The 15,670-nt window shown below is 48.0% G+C and overlaps 1 pseudogene across 1 annotated transcript; it reads right to left on the bottom strand.

Moving 5' to 3' along the window:
• Positions 1 to 14,825: 14,825 nt before the first annotated feature.
• On the bottom strand, positions 14,826 to 15,670 carry LOC309642906 (annotated as a pseudogene). Its single transcript has one exon. The product of its transcript is annotated as an uncharacterized misc_RNA (transcript).

Here is a 15,670-nt window from a genome sequence, read left to right on the forward strand (position 1 = left end):
ACTTCACCACCCAGACGGGGAGAGAGCACCTACAAGGTTTCCCGGAAACATGACTCCTGACCTGAGGTTTGAAGGATGTGCAGGAGTTATCCCAGCCAGTGAGGATGAAGGCAGTCTGTGCAGAGAAGAACCATGCACACACAGTGGAAGGGCTGGGCAGGTGCACTCCTGGAAGACCCCAGTGTACCTGTGAGATGCGAGGGATGCTGCTGGAGAGGTGCCAGGGGCCAGGCCATTCTCTAGAAGGTTCCAGAAGAGTCCAGAATTCATTCTCAGAGGTCAAATTCTGTACACCCTGGCCATTTGAAATGGCCAAAATTCCAACCACAAACACATGAGACAATTTCCCATCACCTGTCTTTTCAGGTACCAGGGGTCAAATCTTGAAAAAAGGCCTGCCTTTGGCTTAAGGGAAAAATCCAAAGTGCTCTGTCTCTGTGGGACCAGTTGCTCATCAAATCCGACAGCCTCTCCCAGCTGCACTGCTCATCAAGGGGCAGGGACAAAGGGAGGTCACGCCGGCCCCCTCCTGCTGCGGATTAACCCAGCCATCACCACGCCTCTCACCCCCTGGGGCCGCCCCCAGCAGCCGCAGCCGGTTAGTCGGGATGACACCTCTGTCCTCCTGGGGCCCGCCGGTGTGACCAGCAAAGGGGCGGACGAGCGCGTGTCTGTGCCCGCCGGGCGCGGTGCCTCGTGCTGCCCCTTCTTCCAGCTCTGCCTCACCATCCGCCTGGAATTGACGACGGCCTGCCTTCCCTGAGCAGGGGGAGAAAGGGCCCCAGACAAGCTCTCAGCCCTGGCCACCCAGTATTTCCCGGGAACTTCTGATTCAGAGAGACTGGGTGAGCCGTGCCCCTGGGTGTGCAAAGCTCCACCGCAGTTGGAAGCGCAGCCAAGACTGCGGTCCTGGACTCTCTCCAGCTGCCCCGCGCTTGGTCTCTGATAGGATGCCCAGGAGGGAAGCCAGCCCCTTCCAGCCCCTGCGAGCCAAGTACAGCTCTTCACATATCTCAGGAAGACGCACCTGGTAGAAAGCAAGGCCAGTGACAGTGACCACATTTGCATACCGGTCTAGACACACTCTCTCTAGCCTAACTCCAAATCCTAGGAAGAGACATTTGAGGACAAGTATTCACCCATAAATTCCTCAACTACGGCCTAAGTAAAGAACAGTAATTGGTCCGTATTAGCTGCCTTTTCCTGGTCCAGTAACTGTAACCAGGGAGACATGATCACATACAGGGGAGGTAGCTACAGGAGCCCACCATGGCTACTGTGTGGATTTGAGGGACAAAATAGCAAAAAAACAAGAGACATCTGCTATGGTGAGTGTGAAGCATCAGAATATAATCGATAACACAGTGTACTAATGGTCGGTGGTAAACACAGAGGGCTACGAGACCCTGTAAGAGGGGCCCTAGCGTCTACATAGTAGGGACAGAGAGGGAGACACCATATTGAATAAAGCAGCTACACACAAGCTTGGGCTATATTTTTGTTTGTTTATTTTCTAAAGCCAAAACCAAGAAAGACAGTCCTAGCAAGGTGGTGATGGCAAACTCAGGAGCTGAGGGCAGTCCAAGGGAGCCAGAAAGATTCACAGTTCAAGTTCAGAGAGCTAGTAACTTGCAGGTTGAGCTCTGAGGCCAAGTCTATCCAATTCCAATGCCCATGCTCTTTCCCCTACTCATCACTACAGCTCTTTGGGTAGAAAAATATTTTGCCAGTCTAAGCAAGTATGAAAAAAAAAGCTCATAAAGCTATTCATTTGTTTGTTTGCTGATATAATAACTTGGTTTTCTAAAGTTTCTGAGAGGCACATCAAAATACATAATTTTCAAAAATTATTTATTAAACATTTACCATGCAGCAGGTACATGCTAAAGTTTTTACCTACACTATTGCGTTTTATCTGCAATAACCCTTTACAGTAGGTAGTATTATTATCTCCATTTTTTGGGGTGAAAAACTGGGAGTTAGAGAGACTTTAATTTGCACAGTGCAATACAGTTAGTAAGTGGTAAAGCTAGAATTCAAATCAGGTCTGAGGCCTTAAGGTCTTAACTGTTAGGAGAAATAGCTGAGAAGTCAAGGTAAAGGAAAAACACGATTAAGAAATTACAGCCTGATTACCCCCTAGAATTACATTCCATATCATCTTGATTGGAAGTCAGGAATGAGCCAAAAATACTAAAGATTCCTAGTAGACAAAGCAGAAAAGAAGAATACTAATTATGAGTCACAATATGCTTAAGATAAGAACTGGGAACTCCCTGGTGGTCCAGTGGTTAGGACTCCACTGCAGGGGACCCAGGTTCAATCCCCAGTTGGGGAACTAAAGATCCTGCAAGCCACCTGACGTGGCCAAAAAAAAAAAAAATTAGGATAGCCCCAGTTTTTCTGATATTGCGAATTTTACCCGTGAGTCTTCACAAAGAGAATAAAACTGTGTGAAGTCATGGATAATGTCCTAACCACGTTTTTACAATAAGTACAATGACAAGTTTCATACGTCATACACTTGCAATTCACACGCTTCATCGCAGTCAGGATAAAACAAAAGAATGTGTGAGTTTAAGAAATTCTGTGTGAGGCCAAACAAATGCAGTCCAATTCACAGCTCTCTGAGCAACTGATCTGAGCCAGGGTGTGTGTGTGTGTGTGTGTGTGTGTGTGTGTGTGTGTGTGTACAGACTTCACTTCGTTCAGGGAATCCTCCATGCATATTTGAATAGGAGTTATACAGGGAGCCCTAGTTGTCATTTCTGTTAAAATTGAGGAACTAGGAAAGGTTTACCTGGATGGATGGTCACCCGATCTACATGGAATAATTTGATTTGATCAATATTAACTCATAAATATTATTTTTCAATATCAATAGGCGGAATTCTATGAAATGCTATGTAAAACTATTTTAAGAACAATATGTGAAATACAAATTCATATGCCAATGCTATTTTCTGTTCTCTCAATTGTTTTGAAAAGAAAAGCAATGATTCTTACCGCTTAATTCTAAATAGAAAAGGACTTTAATAATCTAATAAACAGTGGCCAGTGCGTGTAGTTGGATTATAGATGGAAGCAAATGAGGCAGCTCCCTTTAAAGCACAGCTTTGATCATGTAGTAAAGAATTGTTGTTTGAAAGATTTTCCTCTCTTCTTTATAATGGAAATAAAGTGCCTTATAAATGAAGTTTTTATTAAGTATTCAAAGAAAGCAATGAGAACAGAAGGAACTTGGAATGAGGTGGAATTGTTGAGGAAGACGTATTAGTAGAAAGTACATCAAAATATATGAAGATGTCAAATAAAATATGACTTGGAACGTCTGCCAGGTAGTATTCAGCATACAGGTTAAAATTGGGAACAAAATATTCTGATGTTTCTATTTAAGACAGGAATAAAATGAAAAACTAATAGGCCTAATACCATGAAGTGAAGAATTCACAATTTGGCTAATCAAAAAGGATTCTTGGATTTAAACATAAAAGAAAACTATTAAATTCACTTGAGAATCACCTGTGATAGTTTTTGCTCATGATGTGGTTTTCGTAACACAGACTGAAGTAAAAGGTGGCTGAGATCCAGGGCCTCTGCAAAAAAATGGATGGAGTGTAAATCTTAATGAGAAAAAAATGAGATGATGATTAGCAAAAATGGGCTGATGTCTTTATGACACCAGCTACAGAAACCAGAAGAAGTTCGCTGAAGAAAAATGTGGACCTGTATGACCTTTTTAAACATCTTTATTGCTGTGACATACAGTAAAGAAGTTATATGTTGATGTTTAAGTTAGGATGCAGAGTTTAGGCCAATTCCTCAATTTTAGTTTTAACTAGAATGAAAATAATTTGGTTAAAACACTTTCTTACAGCCTCACTCACACATGCCTTTGCAATCACAGCTGAATGGTACGTTGCTGCCCACTTGCATCACTGGGCAGACTTGTCTGTTCGCTTCACTGTTATACCCGCAGCACCTAGAACAGTGTGACATACAATTACTGCCCGAGAAGTATTTGTTAAAAGAATGAATGTTTTTGAATGAATGAATGAATGTCATTTAGACACAGAAGTAAATGCCCCCAAAACTTGGAAATAAAGTTGCTTCTGGGAATGAAATTAATAATAAGATATACTAAAATACCATAGTTGTAAAAATAACCCCAAATATTGCCTATACATGTGAGAATGAGGAGATTTGGGACTCCTAAGTATAATCAAGATATGGGGTGTAGTATTAGGGAGGTATGATATAACGTGATCACAACCAAGAAAATAAAAGACATTTTTTATATGTTGCTGGAAAAAACTAAGTAACAGAATGGGATCTGGGAAATAAGGGATCAATGATTAAGAATTTTTAATTTCTCTGACTCCCTTACTAGTGAGAAAATAAGCTCCACGGGGGCAGAGACTTTTTTTTTTTTTTGGTTTGGATGGGTGGAGGGAGGGATGGTTAGATGGAGGGATGGAGGGATGGATGGAGGGATGGATGAATGGGTGGATGGAGGGATGGATGGATGGATGGATGGATGGATGGGTGGGTGGGTTGATGAATGGGTGGATGGAAGGGTGGACAGATGATTCATTCATTCATTTATTCATGTAGTAAAGAATTGTCCTTGCTAATCCAAATGGTAAGTCTTAGACTCACTGCGTCTCAAGCCTCCTATGGATCTGTTCCGCACACCTGCGTCTCATCTGTGCTGGAGGAGAGAGACAGAGGCTGGAAGTCTGAGCACAGATGTGTCTCGCTGCCAGGGAAAGGGGTGCACGAGGACGTGAGGTGAACTATGACCCCTGGCTCTGCAAGCACAGACGGACATTCAAGTGCAGCCCCTAGCTCTTCTGCCTGGTCACCTGCTGACCCCGGGGTATTCGCCTTGTCTACGCGGCTGCACTCCAGGCAGCAGGAGAAAGAACCCATTCCCTCTCCTCCTGGAGAACGACAGGGCAGATGTGCACATGGCTTCCACTCATGCCCCACTAGCCACGTGGCCACGCCAGGTAGGCTGGGAGGCGTAGCCTTTAGGCTCCGTGGCCACAACCCTGTTGAATCTCTTCCTCGGCAAGGGGAGGACAGACACTGAAGGACAGCGTCTGTCCTTTGCTGGTGTGGTGGGGTCATTTGTAAGGTAGTTTGGGGGTAATCTGACACCAGTAAGAGTTAAAATATTGATGTTTGTAAATGAGCTGTTGCAATTTGCAAATCATCTCTCTCCTTGACTGTCTTTCATTTCAACACCACTCTGAGTGAAAAGCAAGGCACAGAGCCTCGTCTGGCACAACTGCGTACACGAGCATGGCTTTGGCGGCCCCCAGACTTCATCAGACAAGCATGTCACGGTCGGGGGGCAGGGGGAGAAAGGCACAAACCACACTGTAATTAGGGAGCTGAGAGTGCAGCAGCCTGGGCTAGAAAGCCACGTGGGAGCCCTGCAGCAGCTCGGCATTGCCCGCATTTGAAGCGCGGGAGGAATGATGTGGAAAGACCCATGTGAAGTGTCCTTGGAACCCTGCAGACCCCTTTACACAAGCATCACCCTCACCAAGCAAACCCGGATAAGAACCAGCTTCCCGAGGACCCTGTAACTGGGTAGGGCTTGGTGCCTTTGTTAATAGGTCAAATATGGCAGTCACCATCAATAGATCTTGTCCCCTGTAAACCTCTTTCAAGTTTGGGGATCATCACATTGTGAGTTAACTCAGAACCTAGCTGATGCTGGGCTCACTGATATGGTGAATGTTCCCAACCTAGTGCGTGAATGCACGTCACCAGAACACAGGGACCCTGGGTGAGGGGCCCGGCCCATGTCGAGCACCCCCTCGGCGTTTCTATCACCGCACGACTCATGGCAACGGAATCAGCTCAACACCGTGTATGTGGCGTCATGGCTTAAACATGCATGTTTACACCAGGATGACTGCCTGCCAACCAGAAGATGCAACAGGATGGCAGACCTGTCCCTACAGCCACCCATGTGAGACACAGGTGCTACTCTAGCCACCAAGAATCACAGAAACTCTCAGGGCAAATAAGCACAGAAATCCCTAAATGCCTTTTTCCCAGCACTACAAAAAATTAGACCATTCCAGTATTTCTGATTTAACATGGCTGACTTGAGATTCATGTACTGGGGAGAAAAAAGGGACAGATCTCTTGCCAACTGCTACAATGGAAATAAAATAGCAAAACTTTACAAAAAGCCCAAATCAGAAATACATTGTAAATGTAATCAAAGGTACATAATGCCCTGCCTATCAATTTGCGTAAGTGATCTTTTCATTTTCAGTGAAAATTATAGGCATAGCTATTCTCAATAAATGTGTAATTTGGATGGAGAAAAGCCCAGAGCTATCGTAAAATTCATCTCTACCAGTTGGTGTTTAGCTGTTTCTAAAATGAAATAGAGCAGAAACAATTTCAAATCTCCCAGAAAGTGAGCGGATCCAAAGAGGTAGCAAATAAAAAGGAAACACCTGCAAAGCCCCCAGCGTCCAGCCACCTCGGAGTATGTTCTGATTCCAGTAGACTGTGTCCACTTTAGGAACCCAAATGTCTTTCTCTATCTGTGTCAAAATATCCTTCATTGCCTAGAGCTAAGGATATCAGTTCAAGTCTATGACTCAAAAGGCAAGGACCACAAAGAGAATAATGGCTAAGAAGGTCAAGGCTTTTCTTAAATTTCATCACGTATTTTATTTTTCTGGTTCTGTTATAAACCCCAATTTCCGATACTTCCGAGAGCAGCTTAAGTGTCCAAAAAGAAAACCCACCAAACCCTAACTTCACGCAAGGTGATCTCTCAACATAAAAGTCCTTTTCCTGTGCCTCTCTGTCCCAGGGGTGGGATGGATCTTGTCTGATCACCTAGAGTTTCTCAAACCTCAATATCTTAAAATGTCAGCATCCCAGTTTCCAGTGGAGTTCTTCACAAGTGCCACATCTAGTAACAAACCCCTCTTAAGCTCCCTGAGTTGCCCTCATCAAATACAGAGCATGCCCTTCAACATCCAGTTCTTGCTTATCTTTAATAATAACAGTTTCTAAGACTGCCTCTTATGACATTTTGTCTGGTGATGGGGGCAGAGAGCTGTTTGGTTGCTTTTGTTGTGGGACCCAATCCAGGTTCAAGGAGTGCTTGTTTCATCTCAGTAGTTTCCTAATCTAGAACATCTTCTCGCCTTTTTCTTTTTTTCATGACATTGACTTTTTGAAGAGTTTTCTAGAATGTCTCAAATTCTTGTTTTATCAGATTGTTTCCTCACAGTGTCATTTACGTTGTTCCTCCATTCCTCAACTTTCTGAAAGTTAGGTCCAATAGAAGTATGATGTGTGCCACATATGTGATTCTAAATTTTCTCAGAGAAGCCCACGCACCGCAACAAAGACCAGCCCCCGCTCGCCGCAACTCGAGAAAGCCCGCGTGCAGCAACGAAGACCCAACGCAGACAAAAATAAACAAGTTAATTAGTTAATTAATTTTTAAAAAATAAAAATAAATTAAAAAAAATAAATTTTCTCATAGCCACATTAAAACATTTTTTAAAACAGGTGAAGTTAGTGTTAATAACATACTTTATGTAACTCACTATACCTTAAATCTTATAATTTCAACACTTAATCGGTACTTTTTAAATTACTAATTAAATATTTCACATTATTTCTTCATACCAAGTCTTCAAAATTTGGAACATATTTTATACTTAGAGCACATCTCAAGCACATACGTCTGGCTAGTGGCTACCATATTGAACAGTACAGGTCTGCAGGCTTGATTGATTACGGGTAGTTATTTTAGCGCTTAGGTGATGATGTGTAAGCAGACCACTACGTAGTGGCAGTATGTTAACATGGCCAGATCTCTCTTTGGTAAAGATCCCTTCCTCCCTCTTTGTACTCACAAGTAGTCCTCGGGGTAATACTTTGGCATCATCAAATATTCTTCTTGGGATGACTGGAAAAATTTAAATATAGACTGACATTAAATGATTTTATGGAATTATTTTGACTTTTCTTAGGTGTGATAAGGGGATTGTGGTTATGTAGGAGAATGTCCTTATTATTAGGAGCAGGATAAAGTTTTAGGAGTGAAACATCATGATGTTGGCAACTTCCTTTTACACTATATTAGCAAAAGTTTTATGTATGTAGATCTATAGATAGATTGATTGATTGATTGATATATTTACAGAGATAAAGCAAATATGTCAAAATATTTACAAGTTTTATATCCAGGTGCAGAGTATATGGGTGTTTATTGTGCTACATTTTCAATCATTCTATAACTTTGAAAATTTTTACAGTAAAAAGTTGAGGGGGAGTTTTTTGAAATAATAATAATGGCACTTATCCTCTTCCAGGGACTGTGCTAAAACGTACAATACTAAAAGGCTTTCATCCATTATCACATTTAATCCCTGAAACAACTAGACAAGGTAGGTGCTATTATTTTCCCACTTTTCCTGACAGGAGAACCAAGGAACAGAGAGGTTAGGTGATTTGCACAGTCACTCAGATAGTTTAATAAATGACAAGGAAGATTTGAATTGAGTACCTCTGACCTGGAGTCCATGTTCTGAATCACAAAAGTGTATTGTCTCCTCAGAATTCAAAACAAAGAATCAAAGTTCAGAAAAGTCATTTTCCTAGGTCTTTATAAGCTCAATCTTTATTCTAAGGATCCAGCAGCAGTGGGATATGAACTCAGAGAAACTTGAAACTTGATTCAGGACCGTGACATTGACTGCAGCCAAGGGCAGACCTCCTCACAGGACCACACCTGCCGTGTCCTCTGACATCAACGGGCCTTTGCACTTGCTCGATCTGTCATCTCCAACAGCTATGATGATCTCCTCCAGCCACCCAGAGGCAAGGACCAACACAAGTTAATTCAAACACTACTTAGTGGCTGTTCAGCAAGGTTAGATTTCAACTCATTTCTCTCTCATTGGTGATAGAATAATAATGATGAGAACAGCTACTGTTTATTGAACACTTGCTATGTGCCAGTCACTGTTCTAAATGCTCTCCATATGCTACCTAACTCATCCTTCAACAGCTCTGTGAGGTGTGTTCTAGAAGGAAAACGAGGCACAGAAGCCACAGCAGTAAGTAGAGCCTTGCAGCATCATTCCAGAACATGTTTGTCACCACTGCAGAGCAGGGTGGGAGGTGCTGCGCCCAGAGAGCTCATCACGCGAGAACAGGGTTAAGGCTGGGCTGACCGTGAGCATCTTGGCGGCAGCCATGGCATCATATCGCCCTCTGGGGAGGAGAGGGAGGATTGGCAGGGGAGAACACCCACACCTGTTGAACTCCTCCTATGGCTGGTATTGGGTGAAGCCCTTTAAGATCCATTGCCTTGCTTAAAGGGCAGGACCCCTCTGGGGTAAATAATTATTATCTCCAGGTCACAGATGAGAAAAATGAAACTTGGAAAATTAAGTCACTTGCCCAGAATCTCACCAATAAGACATGGTTCCTGCTACAGAGTCAAAGTTAACAAATGTTTGCTAAATGAAAGCAAGAATATATAGTTCCATAAGTTAAAAATAAAAACACAGAGGCTGTCAGATTCCATAAGCAGATGTATTTGTTTGCCAGAGGAAAACTATGGCCCAGTGCCCAAGGATCCTGACACGGGGCGCACTGAGGGCCCGGCCGCAGGAGGGGAAGGACCCAGGGCCAAATCCTCACGTCTGAGCAGGCACAGGAAGCCCAAGGCAACACCAAATGCCTCTGGGAAGCAGGGTCTGGAACCAAACTCAGGGCAGGTGGGGGAGGGACCCCATGAGCAGTGAGCACAGAGTCTGCTCATGAGGGGGTGTCTGAGCCGTACTCGGGGTGCCCAGGCTGGGGCACAGGCCACAGTGGCACAGGTGGCATGGGGGACCCCACTGGTCACTCTGGGAAAGCAGGTGAGCAGTATTCCCTCAGAGCTGAGAGAAAAAGGCATTTGCCTCTGGGCAGGCACAGGTCCCTGGACACAAGGCTCAGCAAACAGAGTTCAGATGAGGAACTTTTGGGCAGTGCACAAACTGTACACCTGTACACGGCAGCCCTGAAGGTAGGCAGGTAGCTGGAGAGTCTGTATCAGAACCTCTGGACCGCAGACACCGCCTGTCTCCTGGTCCAGCTCCGTGTGGATTGTGACCTCCTGTCGACACAAGCAGGCCTCATCGAGCATCCTACCCCTCGGCTTCCCTGGAGAGAGGCCTCCTCCGCATCTCCCACCTGAAGCCTAAACAATGCAGGCGCAGCCCACTGGGCAGGAGCGGGACATACCCTCCTTTCTAGGAGCTCTCTCTTCTCTGCTTCACGGCCCTGCCCTCACTCCTCTCCCTGGATTGTATTCCAGAAATAAAATAAGATCACACGTGTCCTCTGTCTCACACTCTGCTTTCTGGGGAGCAGAGATAGATAGCTACAAAAATAAATGGAAGCCCCCTCCCCAGAAAAACGCACATGCCAACAAACTGAGGCATGGCGTCTCCGTGGTTCGCGGCTCCCCTGAAGGCCAGGCTAAGACCTAGGTACGAGTTTCGGTTTTGAAGTAAATGCACATTTCTTTCTCTTATCTGTGAAGACACTCCAGCACTTCTGACCCCAGGAGAGCTCAAGAGTTGGTGGTGAGGAGGAGAGCTCCACATAGCACAGGGCAGCCCCAACACAGTCACCAGAAGCTAAAACCAGACGCGGGTGAGGCAGCTGTCAGAGGCTCCTGGAGACCTGGATAGGGGTTTGAAGTGGATCTGAGACAGGACAGGGTGTTTCCACCGCACTGCTCTGGCCCTTGACCAATCTCAGCTCACATGTCTTTTCCCAAAACTCCCCTGTATCTTAGCAAGAAGCATCAATGTTGTTCAGTAAGATAAAATGTTCATTACAAAACCTTCCATGGTCCAGAAGCCCACCGGCGGGAAGGGCTACCCACCCGGACTGCAGTTCCTCCAGCCCTGCTGCCGTGGCCGTCCCACGTGTGCAGACACCTGAACCACTGCACTGCTCCCCCTGACACCCCTACCACCTGGAATTTTGGTGGGTTTCTGTTTACCAGAGACCTTGAAAGACCTGAAGGTTCTCCCTCGTCTCCTCTAAGGAGGGAAGAAGCAGCCCCCTGGCCACGTGCCTGCATCTATGAGGATGAGCTTTGAAGGGGCTGGAGGAAACCATTAGCCATCGCTGGACACACAGCCAATGCACCAGCCTTGGACACGCACGCTAATCGGTTTGACAACCTGTCAACTGAAAACCAGCAGTGGCATCCAAATGCCACCCAGAGAACCCCAGAGAGGCAGGTAGGCATTTAGGTCTGCCTAGCACCCCTACTCTGTGCAAAGGTGCTGCAGACAGACAGACAGGCTGGCTGCTTTTAACCCACTCCAGCTCCTCTGAATACTTCCTCCTCTTTTCACACCCCCATTGCAAAGGGAGCCACCAGTTCCTGCATTTCCAGCGCTGCAAGCTGAGCCAGCGCCAGCAGCAGCATGCGTGGCCAGGGGCATCCTCGGAATTCAAATCCGGTGGAGCTGTCTTCTGCCTGGTCTCAAATCTGAAAGACAACCAAAACTAGGTGCCTGGCAGACAGGTTCCCAAAATATCAGCCTCTGGTGCTAAAAGCGCCCTTCTGACATGTGCCAGATTAGGGATGATGGATCTGGAAATTGCGACAATCAGGAAGCTAAAAAAATATTACAATGCTAGCATCACATTTCCAGTAAGCTGTGGGAGGGCGTTAAGTGGAAGGAGGCTGCAATAACGCTTCCCTGCGGTAAATAGTGACCTCAGAGGCTCAGGCCACACGGCATTGGCCCACTCGCTCGTTCTCCCAAATATTTATTCTACGAAGGCACATTCATTGACATTTGTGGAAGTAGGAGGGTGGACAGCAGGTTTTCAAACTGCTCTGCTACAAGCCCAGAGCTCCCAAGGGGCTTTCATTCAACGAGTATGAACTGAGCACCTACTACGTGCCGGCGCTGTTCCTGGTGCTGAAATACAGCAGCTAACAGCACAGTCCCTGTTTGCATGGAGAGAGGACACCAGACAAAATTAATAAGTAAAGTACGTATAAATTGAGAGCAATAAATACTGAGGAAAAGGGAATAAAGCAGGGAAGGGGTTAGGACAGCCAAAGCAGGAGGCTGGGGCTTTAGGTTCCCAGGGAAGGCTTCCGGGAGAAAGGGACATTCAGTAAAGCTGTGAGAGAAAAGGAGACCCTGGTGGTCCAGCAGGGTAGGGAGGGAGCAGGGGGGAGAAGGAGGCAGAGCCAGGAACGTTGTAAGGGAGGTAAGAGCCAAGGGGAGGGAGAGGGAGGGGAAGAAAGAGCTGGAGAGGGATGGGGGCTGACCCGGAAAAAGCCAGGATTAGGAAGGGGAGGGAGGGAAGAGAGGGCTGTACGGGGGGACCAGATGCTTCAATCATGGTAGCCCTATTTTCATCTGTTCAAAACACTGATGTTCTACATCAGATTTTGTTTTGGAAAATCACTCACTGCTAAAGGGGGGCTGGGGGACAGTTTGAAAACGCCTTTCACCCATGTGGTGTGAAAGGCTTTGGAATAAGGCAATGCTGGGTTTGATTCCCAGGTCGGTCACGTGCGGCCTGAGTGTCCTGGAGCTCTGACCTGCAGCTGACCCTCCCTCTCTGCACGCCCAGCACGAGGAGGCTTGGGGAAAGAGCCCTTGACACAGAGTCTGCAGCTTACCAGAGCTCAACGGACTGTTTCCCTGATCCTGTCTCTAGCACGGTCAGGCTGGGCTTGAGGGACACACAGGTTGGGACCCGCCTTCAAGGAACCACAGCCAGGAAGCAAGGTGAGATAGTGCACACAGGACATGGTGAGAGGCAGCCTCAGGCCACAGCGAAGCTAGAGGTTTAACCTCCAGAAGCCACTGTTTTCAGCTACAGGGACCAGGAGGAGGTGATTCCTTAGGGAGGACATTGCAGGTGGAGGGGACGAGGTGCAGGTTTATCAAGCAGGGTGTGTTGGAGGACGCCAGGGAGACACTTGGGTGAAGGTCCATCCTGGACAGCTAGAAAGGCTGTCGATGGACCGTAGTCAGATCACAGAGAGCCTCCGGTGCCAGGATGAGAGGGTGGTTTTTTAGAAGAAAATGGGTCCTTGGAGGTTTTAAAGGTGAGATACAACCATTAGGACCATTTAGACACAATGTATGGGATGGAAGGCCAGGGGCAGCAGGAGATGGAGGGAAGACAGGGGCTGGGGTGCAACGCAGATGCGAGCGGCAGGAGCTCAGAGCCCTGGCAGGGCTTAGATAGCAGTCTGGGCGGCCGACCGAGAAACTCGCCCTGTCCTCTCCGGTTGTCGACTTGAGAGACGAGGCAATTCGAGGAGTAGAAATTGGGACGTTTAAGAGGGACTTTGCTCAGAGGTAACCGGTGATGTCGGAGGGGGAGGAGAGGAAGCAGGTCCGGAGACGACTGTCAGGGACTGACCCGTGGGGACACAGGGCCTGAGGGAGAGCGGGCTTCGGGGACACCTGGGACCCTGGAGATGGAAGAAGCAGAAAAGCCAAAGGTGCCTGGATACAAGGAAGATGCAGGGCCAACCCAATAGCCCCGAAGCTGGGTGGTTCAAACTGGCCCCAGGATCTTTCTGAGGGCAGCTTCAAGGGGGAGGATATCAAGGTAAATAGGAATGACAAACGTAGACTACTCATCTCTGGTCGGCGGTCAAGAGAAGGGTCTGGGGTGATTTGGGAGAACTATAGGATTGATATTCAAGTTTTTTAGATTAAATATATTCTGTGTGCATCAGTAAACAGAAAGGAAAGTGATAGAGGTTTGAGAGACCGAGGATGTGGTTAGAAGACTGGGAAAAGGCTATTTGACTCATTTAATCTGTGATAAAAGCCCAGAGGGTAGAGAAGATACCAGCACATGCCACCTGGCCAGAGAGCCGGGACACCAAGTGCCATGGGCACCCACACGTGCACAGACAAGGGCAATCACCTCAGTCCTGAAAGTGGCCTCGGTGGTCAGTTGCGTGTGGCCACATCCTGTACGCTGACTTGCATGGCTGCCCTCTTGCTTCCTCTGGGGCTCACCACCACTGTGGCACCTGCCAGGCGCTCTCTGCTGGCATCTTCATGGTTCCGGTTTTCCGAATGTGCTCCTCATCCCGACGCCTGTGGAGCCGGTCCTGCTGCCTGCAGCGTGGTTGAGGTCCCCTCCACGGAGTCGCACCCCTCGGCCCTCCTTTGTAACAAGGACCCTTTCCCACTCGTCTCGGTTGCATTCACGATGGAGCATTTTGCAAACCTTTCTCTCATCCGTAACATTTATGTTCTACCATCAGCTATAACCTCACGTAAAATCATTACAACAATCCAATCATCACCACAAATTCATAGCACCTCAAAGCCATGCTGCCTCGGCCATGCTCCTTCCTCCGAGGAAGAAAGAGATTTTCCTCCCAATAGGTGGACCCAGCCGAGGAGCGAGAAGAGGATTTTCTGGGGAACCATCATGATTCTGTTACTTCTCCAGCCACAGAGCTTCTGGCCCCGCCCGGGCGCAGGATAACCAGAGCGTGACAAAGTGACAAGAGCCAAAGAAGGGGGATGATCGTGAAGCATGGCGGGCACGGTGCGTGGAGGGACAAGGGGCAGGCTGAGACCGGGCAGCGCAGAGGGGAGGGGACACTGGGGGGGGGCCCCTTGGAGCGAGCGGGCTCCCGCGGGAGGGTGAACGGCTAGCGGCTGGTGGCCGAGTGGGGACAGATGTGGGGACCATGGGAAGGGGCCCAGGGGTGAGGAGGTCCTCGGCAAAGAACGGAGGCAGGAAATGGGAGGGAACTGGACACAGAGCCACGGAACCAGCAAGCGGGAGGGGGCTGGGAGGCACGGGGCAGGATGTCCACGGTGACACAGGTGACGAGAGTCCTCCGGCCCAGCGCCCAGGACGACACCTGCGACACCCATCAGGCCAGGGAGGAGACAGACAGAGGGGCTTGAGACCCTCCGAAAGGAAAGGGAAACGAGAAAGAGAAAAGAGAGTGTTAGGAACACACGGGAGCGAACGAAGAATCAAAAGTGACCCAGCCTCCGCCTCTGCAGAGGATTTCGTGGGACTTGAAGCATAAAGGTGAGAGCTGATTAGACAAAATAGGAAGGGGCGTAGCTGAATTATTTTGAAGATGAAATGAGAAACCAGGCAAATGAAAACTTTCAACCTGAATTGCTCCCAGGCACGCACGAACCCTCCCTGGCCGGACCCTGGGAAGCTGCAGAGAAGGAAGACAGGCCACAAAGGCCCGGCCGCTCTGGTCCACGGGGGGCGGTCAGGATGGCCAGGGCAGCCCCCGCAGGCACAGCCCAGAGCACCACATTAATCCTTCTCGCCCCTCCAACTTCTAGCACATCTGTCCTGCCCTTCGGGTGCCCATCCGTGGCCAAAACCAGGGTGACAAGCGATGTCCGTGCAGCCTGACTGAAGGCCCCTGGGGGCTCCTGGTCATCCGGGCAGGTCTCAGCTCAGACATCACCTCCCCAGGACGGCCCCGCCCTCGCCCAGCGCCTGCACCGGGGCCCTCTGCCCTGATCCTGCTTACCTGACGGGGGGTCACGGTCAGTGTCCCCGGCAGGAAGCCAGCTCCGCGAGGCCCAGCACCGCCCTGCACAGAGGGACTGATGTCAGC

Source organism: Balaenoptera physalus (genome assembly GCF_965194825.1).
Source record: "Balaenoptera physalus genome assembly, chromosome: 14".
Classification (NCBI taxonomy): Eukaryota; Metazoa; Chordata; class Mammalia; order Artiodactyla; family Balaenopteridae; genus Balaenoptera; species Balaenoptera physalus.